The 18,919-nt window shown below is 30.4% G+C and overlaps 1 long non-coding RNA gene across 1 annotated transcript; it reads left to right on the top strand.

Moving 5' to 3' along the window:
* The first annotated feature begins 9,546 nt into the window (after positions 1-9,546).
* Positions 9,547-12,128, top strand: LOC124533757. The gene is made up of 3 exons (XR_006966704.1): positions 9,547-9,673; positions 10,128-10,331; positions 11,933-12,128. It is a non-coding gene; the product is annotated as an uncharacterized LOC124533757 (long non-coding RNA).
* The last annotated feature ends 6,791 nt before the right edge of the window (positions 12,129-18,919 follow it).

The raw sequence follows: 18,919 nt of genomic DNA, 5'->3' as shown, positions 1-18,919 counted from the left end.
CAAAAATAAAAAGGTCTTGTATGTATATGAGGAGGTATGAATGTAACATTGACTAAAGAACTCGAAATTGCTTCTTATCGAAATATAAACGTTTATCTAACTCGATTTATACTTGAACTAGTCATCCATAATATTTAGTCCTGTTGGAAAGAAATGAAAATAAAAAAAAACAATAGATTTTGATGTTCTAATAACACTATGAATGTTATGATGGATAATTTATTGATAAATAAATCATATTTATGCAAATACATAAAAATGTTTCCTATTACATTCGATCAAAAAATAAAGCACGTAAACAGCGAATTGTAACAAGAGAATAAATAAAAGAAACATCGAAAACCGTTACTAGGGCGAGAACACGTGCTGCATAGTTAAGCTTTCTACATATTTGGCTATCACAAAGCAAATATTGTTCAAGTAAATAAATATTACTGTCATCGTAAGATTACTCACATCACTTTTATCGGTTATACAAACCAGCTAATGCAGGTCTCCAGTCATGTGCCGCTTTAATAATATTTGTATAGAGTCATGCATATTATATTCGATTTCGAATCATGCTGTTTACATATGATGATAATGATATATAATCAAAACAACAATGTGTGTGATGTATTATGATAGAATTGTAACAATACTGCTAATTATTAGAAATTTATTCGACTTATTTATTACTTAATAGCTTATTTCATAGGATATATAAACAATTTATGTTATTTTATCTACCAGTGTAAAAATATAAATTTTTAAATTCCGAAATTACGAATGGGTTATTCGTAATTTTAACATGAAAATGTTATTTTTTTTAATTGTGTATTTGTCAATGATAAAATCAAGTAATCAATGGACAACAAATAAAAAAAAAGAAAATGTATACAAATGAAAAAAAATCACTGGACTTTTTTGTTTTTGACATTTTATAAATAGATATTGTACAGTTGTACACTAGAAAGATATTGCCTTCCAAGTAACGGGTGTTAATCTAATTCGGATTGCAGTTTATCTCTTATACAAATAAAGATAAACTTTATTTAAGTATTTATTTATAACATAATAATACTACTTCAATGAAGCACATGCTAAGATGTCATATTCATCATATTTTATTTACAATATGTGTAACGTGTAATATAATCGAATGTATTGGGTTCTTACCCTTCTTTAAATTTCCAATTATATTTATTAATAACCCGCCCCAGCTTCGCATTGGTGCAATGCTAATACTAAATATACTACAGAATTTGTTTATTTACGACATTGTCCATGTATTATATACAAAAACCTTCCACTCTATCTATTAAAAAAATCATCAAAATCCGTTCAGTAGTTTTAAAGATTTGAGCATATAGTAACAAAGAAAGCATCTTTATTTTCTATTATGTAGTGACTATAAAAATTATTATGTAAGTTAAGTATTAGGAAGAATAACTAATTATTCGTTCAGGGTATAAAATATTTTGTCAATATCAGTTTGTGGATTGTGGGTTTTCGGACATCCCTCCGATGTCCATCTAGATGGTGTGGGTGAAACTTGGAATTTTGACGCGATGTCCGAAGGTGAAATTTAGCAGCCGGAATTAATCCAAACAATTCCGAACATTCCCCGTGAAAAAAATCGGTAGGTTTATCTGACTTAAGAATGTTTAATTTCTATTTGATTCCCAAGAATTGCTCCTGGAAATTGCAATGAGAGTGAAATATTGATCCTGAAATGTTCTCGGAGTTATTTATTTGTGACTCATGCGTGATAAACTGTATCAAAAGCAATGCCTTTGACGTAAACGCCGTCTTGTTTTCGACATTCCATATTTGTACATTCACCTAGAATTAAGCTGGCTTCAGATGTTTAATATTTAAACAATAGACAATGAACCTACATTGAAGTCGACACAAAAAAATATATCATTTAATCAGAAACACGATTATAATCTGTACAAAACTATATATTTTTAATATAATTAATGGAATAAATGTATATAATTTAAAGACTTAGAAAGGTATATGGATAAAGGATGGTGACTGTTAAATTCTAGAAAATTCTATTAACAATTATGTGGACGTTATTCAAACGTAGATTTTGAAATGAGAATGTTTTTTTTTTTAATAAGGCGTAAGTAGAAAATTCATTTTTTAAATATACTAATAAAACCACCGCAATGCATGATTTTAGTACTCGTATTCTTATGTTTAAAATAATCGTTACATGTATTGTTTTTTTTTTTTATTTCTAAGATCAATAAAAAATATTATAGACATAGTTTTAGTTCCAAATTATTGAAGAATACAAAAAAATAGAAAAACATAATTCATTGTTTCTATATTTATTTTTGTTTTTTTTTTTCAATATCGCCACACTCCGCTACCTTTTTTATATTTATATTTTCATTCGTATTCCCCGATGAGAATCCAAATATGAATGTTGTAAAAAGTTTTCATTTAAAGCGTGTGTAAATTGAAATGAATGTGTATGTTTAATATGTCTGTGTTTTTCACATTATAATAGAGCGTCGAAATAGCGTCATATATTTTTTTTACAAAAACAAAAACGACCTAACAGTTTCGTTCAGTTCAGTGTTGCTAGCTTTGCTCCTTTTACTGAAAAAATATTCAATGCTTTGTTAGGGAAGTGACAAAAACAGCACTCTAGTTGTGAACGAATTCGAGCAAGAAACTAAAATTTTCTTTGGTTATTAAATGTATTTTTCATTTTACATTAAAAAAAGAGAATTCAATTGAATAAATTCAATAAATAGTATAAATTTAGTTGTCTTATTATTATTTCTGTCCCAGTAATTGTGGGACTATAGCTGCACATATTGATTATGATCTCATTTTGAAGAGCTATAGATGCGCAAAAAAAAAACAGTTTTCTTGATTGCTATTTACAAAATTGCACTTATTTAAGATTATATATCAGAGAGTGAAAAATGTTACTAGCCGGTTAGAGAGCGGTACTTCGACAGTATAAGAAAAAAAAACGTAAACAAAATTGAATAAAATTATAATCGCTGATCTCCATTTATTTTGGATAAACGTGAAGTTTTGTTGGGAGTCACTGGTTTTATATGATTATTGATAGCTTCACAAATTAAGTAGATATCTTATGTTGATAACATTTAATGCACTTTTTTTGTTCTCTTAGTATATGAGTAAATCGAACGTACAACGAAAATATAATAATACTGAAATTGACAGAAAATATCTTAAGCCCGGGTAACCTGAACTAGGTTTAAACTTAAGACGTCGGAAGCTAAGGCTTTATTATGTAGGTAGGTGACTGACGGGGCAAATACGGGGCAAAGACGGGGTGAAATTGTATGATGATACAAGGGGCACTTATAACTTGCGTACAATGTATGTCAAATTTAGTCCTATTAAGTTACAAATATTCTAAACAGAAGTTACCTCTTACTATGTACGTCGTCAAAATCTCTCAGATTTATAAAACTTATTTATTAAATAATTATAAATTTAAATAATACGTTGTATTTAAGTTTTTCTTCTTAATAAATTGTCTGTTTGTGTATATTCTTATAGCGTTAATGTCAATGAACGGTGGTAACCACTAACCATCCATTAACCCATTATACATTCACCGTTTATTATACAAAATAATGTAGCTAACATTCCAAAAGAAAATGTTGTTTTCCCAATTTTAAAATTAAATTTACATTTAATTACTTACTAGTTACTAAATATTCTTTCAAAGTGATTTATTTTAGAAATATGAAGATGAATTCCTAAAGATCTAAAAATATCGTAGTAAATTTTGTAGGTAGCGCTGTAATTACAGCCGTTTGAACGACACAGAGCCGGCTATAATTAGAAAGATGCCGCGAAAAGTACACAAGATATTAGTAAATTCAACTTGGGAATACTTGAATTTTCAAAATAATATCAACATTTTAGATCTTAAAGTATTATTTTCACTCGGTTAACAGAAGGAGAAATTTGAGGTACTATATTAATAGATAATATAAAGGAGGGGTTAATTGTTTTAAATAAATCAATTAGTAATCAAAAATAAATGTCATAAAAAAATTCTAAGTATTTATTAAATTGTTTTTTATTGATGGAAATTAATTAAACAGATCTTAAAATATGAATAGCTCATTACGTAAACAAGTCTCGCAAGCGACATAATATTGGCGTCGGAAAACGTTCAAAACATTTTTTTTTAATTATCGTATAATTACATACGGTTAATTAATTCTAGTGTTATAACTATAAATTTCGTTCAGTAATTAGTGTCTAAATACTTATCTTAAATATAACGTCAAAAGAAATTATGTTGACTTAAAAAAAAATTCACTAGAATCAGTATTATTATTTTATTACATAGTGTAAAACAAAGTCGCTTACCACTAAATGACCGTTATATATGCTTAGATGTTTTAAATTAAGCAATCGATTTTGATGCGGTTATTTTTAATGGATAGATTTATTCAAGACGAAGGATAATATGTATAATACCTGCACAATGTAGGAAACACTGATCATTTTAGAGGTAGGGGCCTCTGCCCTTGATGTCATAAATAAACACATGTTTTTCGGTTACATTGCAAACGCTGGCGGAACCATACGAGATAGATAATAAGGTACTACAGTATTTTACGCCTTAAAAAAGTTTTCAAAAAATGTATGCATATAATTATGCCCATCTATATGAGAATAAATCATGATAACCATTTTTTATCCTTTATATTTATATCCTTTACCCTTCTGAAGTATATTTAGTATCAGTATTGCATCCGAGCGAAGCCGTGGCGTGTCGCTGGTCTAAATAAAACGATTATTTTATAAAGTGATATTTATTCACTAATATTAGTAAAGTACCGTAAATTTAAAATGAAACAAATTTATGTGTGGAAATTTTAATAAGCGCGTATAATAATGTACCTGGTAGCCTGTGGTATAGATTTATTTCTGACCATTGGGTAATTATAAAAAAGTTAATCGCGCGTACAAACTCCACGCACCAAGGGCTGCGAACTACAGAGTTGAAATAAAAATAGATACGGCATCAAATATTTCAATAACAGTTTAACTTAATATATTTAAGAAACTTTTCTCGTCGTTTCGAATTCTGCGATGATGCAATTTATGAATATTAAACGGTATTATTATATTATTTTCATAAGGTTATTTTAATTATTATTGATTTTGACGATCACCGTGGACAGTAATCATCGGTCTTCATAGATAAGCCACTTCGAGGTCCCGAGTTTGATTCTCGGCCGAGACGATGTAGAAAAAGTTCATTAATTTTCTATGTTGTTTGAGTGTTTGTGGTACCGTCGTCCGTCACCGTCGGTAATATACGTCTAGATGCCATCTATCCAATATCATACAGTTTCATTGTTTCAAACTCCAAGGAAGTCATAAAAATTCGTAAAATTTGAATGGTTGGATATCGTTATAAAGGGCTTCGGTCATGATATCGATTATAGTATATTATTATACTAAAATTAGAATGAATGTTTGTTATAATAAAATATCCGCTTCTTACTAAATGCATATTTATAATGATTTATTATCAGTTTCTCTGTCACTTTGCTACAACTAAAACGGCTTCAATGGATAAACCGATTACGACGGTAGTTGCATCGGCAGATAGCTGATGTAATAAGGAGTAATTTGATTTTAGAATAATTTATAAAATAATAATAGAGGTACGCTACAATGTTCAAATACTTTATAACGACTTCATATCACATAAACTAGTCAATACATCATTAATAAGTTATAGTAAAATCTGCGAACTAAACCATCACTATTTTATTATATTCAAACTCGCACGAAATCGCAGACACATCTAGTTCTACAAAAATTATGACGGATAAAATCGGTCTCTTAATTTTCTTGGAATTAAAGCGTACATATAAAAACCCTAGTATTTATAGTATGGATAAAAATCAAATCATACTGAATTTTGTATACTATGGAAAAAGTAAACCAATAATCTCTTCGAGAAACTCATCTTGTATCAACTGGAAGATCGAGCTTCTCAAGTATTGATGCGTTTGGCGCCTCTTAAATATTTATAAGTCTTTCATAGGCCAGCCGTGTAATTAATACTACAGATATTCCAAAGGTTGTCCAAGTGAATATTCATTAGAAGTATTTTGAGTTTCACATGAAAAATCGTTCTCTAAACAATTATTTATAGTTTTTTTTTAATTTCCAAAAGAGGAAAATAACAAAGGTATTTTTTTATTCAGTATTTTACATGCGTATTTTTTCCGTATTGAAATATGATCATAACAACTCAATATTAAAAATAGAATTGTAGAATTTACACCCGTTGTTCCGTCTGGTTTTATTCGATAACGAAGAGAGTTAGGAACTTCTAGAAGTGACTCGATGCGGTTTCACTAACGTTTAAGTTACTCCGCTTCCGAGTTTCGTAGCGATGTTATAGTCTTTACATTTCTCAATATATGGGCTATCGAATCAAAATTATTTCTGCAATGAGATTGACTTTAAAAATCAATCTCTTCGTCTATTATATACGAACGATTACTTTAATAGTATCGATAATAATTAAAACACTAATAATGTTTAATAGAAAAATTGAGGGCGAAATCAAATCATAATATCAGACATTTTCTATTAATCAAGGTTACACTTTTATGAACAAATGAACAATATTATTTCTTGTTGCTTCATTTAACAACAAAATGTATTCCGAAAATATTTTTTCGAACTATTTTTATATACTGACATAAAAATAATAAAATTTCAACATGATAAAATGTCATGTTATTTTTGTACAATTTTTATATGTATAAAACAAAAAAATGGAGCATATTTATTTAGCCACTATATTTTAATGAATAACACGCCTTTTTTATAATAATGCCTGATTTAGGGCACCTATGCACTATTTATAGTAAAATAATATATAATATTTTTTGTATTTAAACATTATGACTGAGTAAGAAGGGTAAGTGAGCCAGTATAATTGAGAGTACACAAGGCGTAACGCAGTAGTGATTGCAGGAAAACAGCATGTTGTAATAACATACCTATAAGTCTTCCAAATAAATTTAAAATCAATAACAATGTCATGTATAATACAAAAATAAAGTAGGTTAAGACTTAAACTTATATAAATGTTAAAAAATTAAGTTTGGTAATGGAATTAAAAATTGGCTATAATGCCAAAATTTCGTCGAAATTTTCGAAGTAAATTTACATTGGATATAAATAACTTAGTAGAATAGTTTTTAAAATGATATTAATTAAAAAAAAACTGTTTTTGATTCATATTAATTGAGTTATCAGCAAATTATATAAAAAGTAAATCTTATATTTACTTTTTCGATTGAAATTGAATTAAATAGACTATTATTAAAATGTCTAAGAAATTTAGTCTTTGATCTTTTACAGACTAACACATGCTCAACTTAGTTCACCTGTTATGATCAAATGACACTGGCATAACTAAATGATAAATTAACTTAGAAATTACAACTTTTTTCTCATAGTCATATTCCATCCAGCATAAATATTTCTAAAAGGACAATATATCATTACCTATAAAAGGCGGAACAAATATTTCCGAATTATATTCGGCATCCCTGTTTAATATTTAGAAGTTCCTTGAAATTATCTTTCCGTTATACAAAGACTTCATTAACATAAACTTCAGAGCCTTTACTTATCAATATTTTATCGTCTGTCAATAAATATTCCATGAACTACGATATATTTTATTAACATTTTTCTATTTTGTTTGACTTTTTACCTGTTCCTTCACATTTATAGTGCTTTGCTCGATAGCTGCCCATCCTGACTACAGGGGTAGTAAATAAATTCATATAAAACACTCCCTTGAAGTTACATCGTGTTACAAAAAAAGCGCCCTATCTTTACCTTTTTTAGCGAGTCACACATCTACATCGCGAAAGTCGTAACTATGCTAAATTTAAAGTAAATTTCACTTTGTGAGATATTATGATAAAACAGTTGCATTTTACATACATACATATTTATATTATATAGACGCATTTCACTAATATCATTGTTAAATTTTAGTAATTGCCACAGACTACAAAAAGGCCAGACAAGACCTGGCAAAATAAACTGTCATTAATGGAATTTCTATATCCTGTATGAAAATCAATCACTACTAAATTTCATCTACATAGCATTTCATTAATACTTAATTAGTAATGTATTTTTTAAACCAGACTTAAATTTTGTAATAATAGTATATTGTAATTGCGGTCGCTAAAAATAACCTAACCAAATTAGTTAGCCCCTGAAAGTAACCTTTTAAAAGTATTACTGAATTAATTCCCTTTTGAATGCTTTCAACATAAATAATTTATTTTTCAATAATTTCACCTTAACGCTGAAGGGAAACAAAAGGTTTTCCATGAATCATTTAAATTTAAAATTAGACTATCATGTTTACAGAACTTATTTTACCATGCCTATAGCATCTATAATGGATTTACATATTTAGTATACATTTTTTTTTCACAATACAGTTTAAAATTAACATTAAATACAAAGTACATGAAGGTCAGTTGTTTTCACTCTAATTTGAATATAGAATCTTTAACATTTTTTTTAGTTTGAGTCGTCCCAACTCAAGAGGTTTAATAAAATAAGGTTAATTATGTCAGACTATCCAAAAGATTGTCTATATAAATTCAACATATTTTTAAATATACTGGTAATGAAATATCCTGTATCCTGTTTTTGTTTGTAAATAAATTGTATCCCTTTTTATTGTATATATCAATCTAGATAAAATCTAATTAATTTCATTCAAGTATACTTCACAACAAAGCTCTTTTAAATTGTCAGTATTTTAACCGCCGTTTTGGAATACAGCCTCCAGTGAGAAGAAAGAAAAAAAAATACACAATAAGTTTCACTATTAACTTAATTATAATGTAATTAATTTCCTGTTTAATATTTGTCATTCAATCGTGTATACAAAATTTCAAATGTCCGTTATGATAACACCGCAATTTTTGAATTTCTTTTAAACAAAATATGCTGAAATGTGCCCAGTATGTGTATGTAATAAAATCCATAAAGTAAAGCAGCGGTGCTAACCGGACTTGAAAAAAAACCTCGTCATAAAAATGATATTTTTTGAGTATTTTTTTTTCAAGCGTCACATCAAAGCACATACTGGGCACATTTCAGCACATTTTTTTAAAAGAAATTCAAAAATTTTTGTGTCACCATAATGGACATAAGTTTCAACTCAACCGGTTAAAGATCTGCTTCCAAATTAAGTCGGAATTTGACCTGTACATACATGGCAAGTTGATTAAAAGCTTGTAATAAAAATATTATATAAGATTATTTATTTTATAAATGTTACATAATTCTTTACAAAATAAACAATAAGGTAGCGTGTGATCATATTGAGTAATGTTTTTAAAATGTTTAAACAAGCATTACAGGAGATCTAGTTATGAGACAAACATCTTGTGATTTGTGCAAATAGTATGATACGGAAATATAACCACAATTAAATGACTTAGAATCAGATATACTTTTGACGTTACTTGTCAAAATTATGTTGGGTTATTTTTTTAAAAATTAAATTTTATAATTTATTGCGCAACGGCGCGTGAATATTGCTTTATAGTTTTTACCGAACTTTCCCAGACAACCTTCGTAGAATATTCTCAGGGAACAAGTAAGTGAATTAAAATTAAGAAAAATAGGCTTTTACTATCTAATTGTACTTTTTTTCCTTAATTTTAATTTAAGTGACAGTTATGTTAATCGTTTTACTTTTGATATTTTTAATTATAATAGTCTATAGTTTTATAAAACGCTTTGTACCTTAATGAGTTTTAAATTTGTTTTTTTTAATACATTTAATTTAAAATAATATATGAATGAATTCTTATATTATAAAATAAAATAAAGTTTTACTACGGTTGTTTTTTTCATGAATGTCGGGTTAACTTTTCTCTGAATATTCATTGGTCGATATCAGCTGCTGACGAATGGGCGACCAATAGTCGTTGAGATTGAAACGAAATAAGTTAATCTAACTTTTATTAGCGTTTAAGAAAGCGGAGGTAAGTGTAAATTAATTTCCTAAGTAAACTTCCTATGAATTAATTCCTTTGTTTAATTTGTAGGCCTCCAATTTAAGGAATAAAATGTTTAATGTTCGAAATAAAAGGTAACAGTTACAAGAACGCCGTTAGCAAGAACTAGAAAGTGACTTCAAGCTAAGTAATGCTTAACCCATTTCAAAGAAAAGTTCGCAAGGACACGTAAACGTACCTACGTGAAAATGGAAAAAATCTTTGCCCTTTTTTTCGGAGTAATCTTGGCATCTGGTATGTTTTATTGCTTCAATATTTTATAATGACCGTTCCACACTAACGCTAACTAGCCATTGAATGGAAAATTGTTGTTGTATGTTAACGTTTATAGAGCAATATCATATGGAATAAAAAAAAAGGATTGAAAATTAATTTCAGTATTGTGTATTACTAACATGTGTTAAATTTTAGGTTAGGTATCTTTTGGTTAAAAGTAAATATAATTACTATTATATACAGCGCGGTTTTTCGATTATTATAGTTGTTACAACAGAGGTTCGTGATTTATTATGAACTAGGGTTCAATTACCAAACATAATGGACACCACCGCTAGGGATGTGATAAGATCGTTCGCCCAAACAATCACTGATTCCGAGATAAATATTTATTGTTCCATCAATTCGTATAGTAATTTTATTTCCATATCATTGAATTGTATTATTTTTTATTACCAGTTAAATGGATAAACAATTTACTGGATGGTTTTTTTATGGTATAGGTTGGCGGACGAGCATATGGGCCACCTGATGGTAAGTGGTCACCATCACCCATGTACAATGACGCTGTTGTGTTATGTCCCCTGTGCCTGTAGTTACACTGGCTCACTCACCCTTCAAACCGGAACAGAACAATACTGACTACTGTTATTTGGCAGTAGAATACTATATACTGATAAGTGTGTGGTACCTACCCAGACGGGCTTGCAGAAAGCCCTACCACCAAGTAAATGGTTCATAGTTTTCATGCTAATAAGAGGATACCATTCCAGAGGTCATCTCATACCGTTGAAGTAATACGATATATTATAAGTACATACATATAATTATAATTGTTTTGTTCTGGTTTCGGTAAGTGAAACTACAAGCACAAGAGCCTTAACATCTTAGTTCTCAAGGTTGGTAGTGCATTGACAATGCAAGTAAATATTAATTTTTCTTTATCTCAACAGTACCGATCATTCGTGTCTCCTCCGTTCTACGTGACATTGGCGAAATAACCTGTGCCCTGTCGTCGCAACTAAAAGCCATTACACTAAATATTGGTGTTCACTTGCCATCAGCTAATAAGCCGTCTAGGTATTTTAATTACTTGAGTAAAAAGAGGGCTGTCTCTTTTTTTCAGCTTGAGGTACCATAAAAAATAACTAAAACCTTCATTAAAAATATTACAAGTAGCCTTATTGCCTTCGAGGGGAATTTTAGTTCGTTTTTTTCCAGAGGATAGGAATTGTAATTCAATTAGCCACCGCTCTTCATGACTTAAACGGTTAACTGTTTTTAATTATTATTTGTAAATAATTAAGCCATTAACAATAATAATTCTAATAAATAGATGACCATATTTAAAAAGTATTGATATATTCTGCTTAAACACAATACATGTTTGTGATGTAACGATATTTAATCTAATTAAATATCATTAATTTTCGAAAATAGAATAACAAAAAACCTCTAAGAAGAAACGCTTAACATTATAATACTTTACTAATACTAATTAGAAAAAATAACATTTGCTTAGAATTAGTTGTGTTGTACCGTTATCATAATCGTATGTAATTAATTTAATAACGCTAGTGATAACTTATACACGGCTAATTCACATTTTGTTGTTTCAGGGGCGAAATGTCTTGATAACTTTAGACCATTTCACGACTGCATAGTGCAGCTGCTTGCTAATAATTTAAGTATAACGGTTACAGGTTTGGTCTACTAACACATATATGTTCCACTTACACGGAACACTTTCCACTCAAACAAATATATGTTTATGAGTAAAAACAAGTAACAGCGTGTAAATATGCCACTGCTGAGCTTATGCTTATGTCGGGTCTCTTCTTTGCAGATTATTTCATTAAGCTACTCATTGCGATTTGGGGTTATATGTGAGGCAGATTTTCATCCGACAGTAATACAACTAAGGAGGTAATTAAAATTAAAATAGAAAAACCTCTATAACGTTTGTTTCGATTTGTAGCCGCAATAATAGATTATTACTCGTGTACGGTTAGTACATGGGTGATGATGGTGAACCGGTCATGGGTGAAAGAATCTCCCTTTTTTTGTTATATTTCGTAAGTAGCTTTTATTTAATACTAGACGAACTTGCGACTTTAAGGTGGAAATTTATAAAATATAAACTTCAAACCCCTTTCACCCCCTTAAGGTCGGAGTTTTAAAAAAATCCATTCTTAGTTGATGTTCACACCCTAAAAGAAACCTACCTACCAAATTTCAAGTTGTTAGATGTTGTAGTTTCTGGCATATCGTCATTAATCAGTAAGTGGTAAACAGGAATATTATATACGAATTTAACGTAAAAAACAAATAAAATGTTATTGCAAAAACTTAGAAAAAGGGACCAATTAATTATTAAACGGTAACTGAACAATAATGAACGCTACAAAAAATACATCGATGGGGTAAGCTGGGTCGTTAAGCGGGTACTATGTTGTGTGACGGAGAGGGTACCGCTGTTTTTTTAGTGGGTAAACCCGGTGGATCTGGGCGCGCTCGGCGTCCACGGAACCGTGGAGTACCCCCCCCCCCCCTTTCCATCACATGGGAAAAGCGCATAACGCGTTTCTCCAGCGAAAAAAATAAATAAAAGGGTATTGTGTTGATTTTTAAAATAAAAATAATATCATAGGTCGGTTTAAAACACGACCACGTACCTTATAACATCAACAACATCAGCCTGTGAATTTCCCACTGCTGGGTTAAGGTCTCCTATCCCTTTGAGAAAGTTCAAACTCAAACTCAAACTCAAATAACTTTATTCAATATAGAAGCATTACACTTTCTTATTGATGGTCAATTGAAACACTACCACCGGTTCGGAAAAGAAAAACAAACATATTCCACCATGCTGTTCCAATGCGGGTTGGTGAAATACTCATGTGGCAGAATTTCTTTGAAATTGACATGTAGCTTTCCTAACGATGTTTTCCATCACCGCCGAGTACGAGATGAATTATAAACAAAAATTAGGCACATGAATATGTGTGGTGCCTGCCTGGGTTTGAGTCCGCGATCATCGGTTAAGATGCACGCATTCTCACCAGTGGGCCATCTTTGACTCCACGTACGTTTAAGATAATTTATTTCATTATAAAAAGAAAAAAAATTGATATTAGGAAATTATAAAATATTTGAACATTTAAAGCGAACAAACGATCCAAATATTCGTATCTTATTCCAAATTATGTTTTTGTCCCATTTGCTGTTGAAACATTTGGACCTTGGCGTTGTGCAAAAAGTTTAATTAAAAATATAACACCTCATTTTATTGCCTCCATTGTGTGATAGGAGGCTGGTTAATTTTTTGGCCAGAATCGGATTGTACGGGGAAAAGCTGCTAGCATCCTACGCGACAAATTCCACGCAATATTTTTTAATTCCTTTAATTATTTTAATTTAAGGACTTCAAATACAGTGGCCGAGTTTTGTCAAGTTCATTTAAGTAGTTAGCAACACCTCGTCATATATTATCTAAACAAATACTTGGTATTTTTTTAGTTTGTGTGCCGACTTAAATGGTGAGTGAGCTAATGTTATTACAGGCACAAGTGAAATAACTTCTTAGTTCCCAAAGTGGCGCATTGACAATTTGAGAGTTGGTATATATTTCTGAGACTGCCTGCCTGCCAGTATCAATTTGACCATCTAATATTATATTGCATTTATGAAACACAGAATGTGATTTAAATCTCATGTTTAGGTTATAACTTTATTCTCTAAATCGTAAATTTGTGAAGGCTCTCTCATGAGCATCAATCAAACATTTCTCATAACTTATTATTTTATAACTGATGAGAATGTACTCTTCGAAAGAAATGATAATTTTAGTGATACAATTGACTTGCCATTTCTGATATAGAGACTACAAACTATTAACTTTTTTTCAGATTGTTCAATGAACTTCAGCAAGTCTTTCTAGCTCCAATTTTTATTTGTATGTATAATTAAGATTAAGTATCATATATATTAAAAATGCCCAATCAGGCCTAGAGTCTACAATTGAGTGTTATATAAGCTTTATTTATATTTGTCTTATCTTATAAATTAAATAATATTAAGTCAAGGTTTTAACAGAGATCGTATTTTTAATTTAAGACTGACAACGATAATGCTTGTCCTAAGCATTCCATTACAACATTTTTGGTGTAAGATGTCCGTCTTTGAACTAGAATTGTTTAATAAAGGTCCAACGTTTTCATCCTTTCGTAGAAGTGTCCTGTCTCTTACGACTTTTATATTACTTAATATTTTTAAGTTGAATCCATTTCACAATAAGGATGATATATTAAAACTTCGAATAGCATTATACGATTTACATTAACTTTTATTCATGTCTTAAGTTACATTAAAGTAAAAAATAAAGTAACGGTCTGTAAATTTCTCACAGCTGGGCTAAGGACTCCTCCCCCATTAAGGAGAGGGTTTGGAACATATTCCAACACGCTGTTCCAATGCTGGTTACATTACACATACGTATTACATGTATCTTATATTACTTGGACTTTATATTCTAACAATCGTTAGTCACATGAATTAAAATTAAATAAGCCGCCTAAGTGTGAGTCGGGGTTTTTTTATGGAATGTTCTCACAAAACGGTTATCGGATTTTCCCTTTTACTTTAAGGCACTACGTGACATTACTTCTTAGCATTTTTCATGATTCTAATACAACAGGATACTTCCTGTTTATAGGTTTCTAATATTCTTTAAGAATATGCGCTATAAAATTCCTTTGGAGACTTTTTTTTAAACTATTGATATGGTAAGTGGTGAAAGAAACATTAATCATTCCTTTCATCGCCAATGCGCCATCAACCTTGGGAACAAAAATGTATAACAATACCAAGTACTGTTGTTTGGCGGTAGAATATCTGATGACAGGGTGATACCCAGAAGGACTTGCACAAAGCCTTACCATCATGAAAATTCCAAGCAATTCCTAAGAACAGTGATGAAATAATGACTGAATGTTTCCCTACGGATTGCGTGTTTTCTTTTGAGATACGAAACTATAAAAATAATAAAAAACTAGACATTTAAAAAAAACGAAATGATTAAATATATTTTCATAAAATAAAATCGCTATTTCACGCTGTTCTAAATTAGTCCAGTAAAAATAAAATTCTTTTGCATGCTTTTTCAAATATGTAAATACAAGAACGCACGTGCATGGTTACGTATTTATATTTATACTTTATTTAATAAATAATTTTGAATAACAGACATAGAACATAAAAATCGAATACCAGTTATTTTAAGATTGCTTTTAAAAATCGAAAAACAAAAAATGATTTGTTGAGATGACGAGCTGTACGTAAGTCTTCAACTTCCAAATCACTTGAAAGTTTCATTATTTTAGCACACAAACAAAATGATCATGCTACAGGTAACAGGTTAGAGCTGAGATGGCCCAGTGGTTAGAACGCGTGCATCTTAACCGATGATCGTGAGTTCAAATCCAGGCAAGCACCACTATATATATGTGCTTAATTTGTGTTTATAATTCATCTCGTGCTCGGCGGTGAAGGAAAACATCGTGAGGAAACCTGCATGTGTCTAATTTCACCGAAATTCTACCACATGTGCATTCCACCAACCCGCATTGGAACAGCGTGGTGGAATATGTTCCAAACCCTCTCCTTAACGGAAGAGGAGGCCTTTCTCAGCAGTGGGAAATTTACGGGCTGTTACTTTACTTTACTTTACTTTTACAGGTAACAAACTTGTATGACCTATCACAATCGTTATATATGTGTTTTGTTTCGACAAACATTTGAAAAACAAAGTCTTACATACAACATTGATTAAGATGAAACTTTGTAAGGTTCTTTTTGGTAATTGTATAGATCACCTGCCAGTCTTCATCCAGTATTTTGCATAAAATTTTGTATATGAATAAAATCATAACACTTGACTGCCGTCATTTCCATGTTTATTCAACAGATGGTTTGTTTATTTCTTGAATACGTATGTTTCCGATTACATTACAAACAGAATTCGCTGTTTCGCAACTAAGTTGTTAGTGGCTCTAACATCACATCACATCATCAGCCCATTTTTGTCCACAGCTGGACATAGGCCTCTCCAAGTGCATGCCATTGTCGTCTTTCTCCTGCTACTCGCATCCAAGCTCTAATAAAAATAAATAAACCAAAGACGCTGTAATTAACGCTGCATAACCATGCTTTTGGAGCCTCTGCAAGTGACATAACTAGAATAGAGACCTACCTGAGTATTGTCTGTGTATAAAGATGTTACCTGTTTCAAATCATTAGTAAGTCTTATAGAACGGCAGCTGTAGGGATCAAATTGTATTTATTACATTTGAAGACTAAATAAAATAGATATGGCGAACTACATAATTACTGCTTTATAAAGACATATCAGCCTCTTAGATGTGGACGTAGCCTTAGCTTTCGAATCACATGACAAATGACAAAATTCTTTTGATCGTGACCTTATTATTACAGTGGACTTAACATTTGCTTAGCTCTCAAGAAATTAGGCGCAGTAATAATGTTTTCAACCTTCCAATTTACAGACGCTGGGAGTATGTATAAGGTATTTTAGTGCTACGGAGAAATTTACGATAGAAGATCAGAATAACTTTTCGTTTCCAAATCGTTGTTGAACCTAGAACCCCGGGATATTCGTCGCTTTATTTTAGCCACAAGACCCAAGAAGCATTCAATGTGACCATTTATGTAAATGTAAAATAACATTAACTTTTCGAGTAGCACGTGATCTTGACATATGACGATTAATTTAATTCAAACGCCGGCAAGATACTAAGTTGCCTATCATAGACTAATAGATTTACAACTATTTACAAGTAACAAAGGAAGTTGTATGTAAATATTGTGATTTAATGTTTATTCTTGTATTATCTCTATGATATTTTGCCGCGGAACAGGAATTAATATAAAATCATTTTATTATTATTTTTGAGCGGGCGAAACCGCGACGTGGTTTATTTTTTGCAACTCGCAAATCAAAACATTGTGATTTGTGGATTACATTTATTTGAATTGTTATTATTTAATTTTGTGTTAAATCCAATATAATTTACTATAAATTAGTTAAGAGATTGATTTTATGTAGCGACCTTCTCACTGATATTACTCCTTTTTTTGATAAAAATATATAGCATACATGATACGAGAGCATACGTTCATACGGATGAGAGATAGTACAAAGCACACTCTACCGTCTGAGAAAGTACGATACGATAACTGACGTCATTCTAATATACATAAATATGCTCTCAGCAGTGTATAACATTCAATACAAAGCGGAAACAAACGATACAAATTGGTAATAATTAGTTGTACATTAAATAATACGTGCGCGTAACCTACCAAGACGGTCTTACTCTAAACCAAACCGGCAATGAATAATAAATATTTCATAAATCGAAATAAGTTGTACACATACAAAAATATTAAAAATAAATAATGAATCTTCGAAAAGCAGTCGGTGTTTGACGATTAAGATTTATTTCAATAACTTCATACAATACTCCATAAATAAAATCGAATACAAATATCGAATAATCACGCAAAGTCGCTAAATCCTTCCAATCCGAGTACCCAAATCCGATAAAACGTTTCCTTACAAAAAACGAACGCTGACGATAACTTGGTAACATCGTAGACATCAGAAATTAGTTTATCGTTTCGTTTTTTGTATTCGTCGTATGAGGGTAGATAATAAATCGTTGTAGTAAATTCACTTGAAATAGACTTTGTATCCAATTTGGAAAATATTGGGCCCGTTCATATGATTTATACATTTCCTTCGAAATACTTAACCTTAATATAAAAAATGTTGGATAATTTTTTTTTCTTATTTCGAGTTGTTTTGGCAAATCGGACACCTGATGGTAAGTTCCACACTGCGTATAGAAATTAATACTGAAAGAAATATTAAGCATCACAAACTTACTACCAATTTAGGGAGCTAAGATACTACATCTATTATACATGTAGTAACAATGGCTCAATTATCATTCAAATCGGAACACGTGCCAAGTATTGCTGTTTATAGGAAGGACATGCGATGAGTGCGTTGACCTACCGAGACGAACTTACTGAAAACCCTCCTAATAAATGTCTCTGTATTTATAAATTTTTCTCTTACTTAATATAATTGTGACAAGAAAAGTTTTGCTTTAATCAAGAACAGTGCTGACAATGATTTAGGGATATATTCAATAGTTCAACATGACAGACAAGTCAAGTTAATTTTATTTTAAAATACCTACATGATTTCCTGATATATATCAGGAAATCATGTAGGTATTATAAATCAATCATATCAATAAAAATATCATGATCATTGGGCTCACAAAGTCGTAAACGCGCAGTGAGAATTATTATTGTTTGTTTATACTACTCTGTTATCTACCTGAATTAACCTACCTTGTAGATGGTAACTTTTACTGACAGGCACTGAGTATATAAGAACTATAAAGAATTATTAAAGAACTTAAAATATTACATTAATTTAAGACTCCTTCATCACCATAGTGGTTTGTTTTTACACCTTCCAGACAGACACGAAAGTATCTACTTAATTTAATAGC

Source organism: Vanessa cardui, chromosome 11 (assembly GCF_905220365.1).
Source record: "Vanessa cardui chromosome 11, ilVanCard2.1, whole genome shotgun sequence".
In the NCBI taxonomy this organism is placed as follows: domain Eukaryota; kingdom Metazoa; phylum Arthropoda; class Insecta; order Lepidoptera; family Nymphalidae; genus Vanessa; species Vanessa cardui.
The sequence above is the reverse complement of the archived record's forward strand: the minus strand, read 5'-3'. Positions and strand labels throughout refer to the sequence as shown.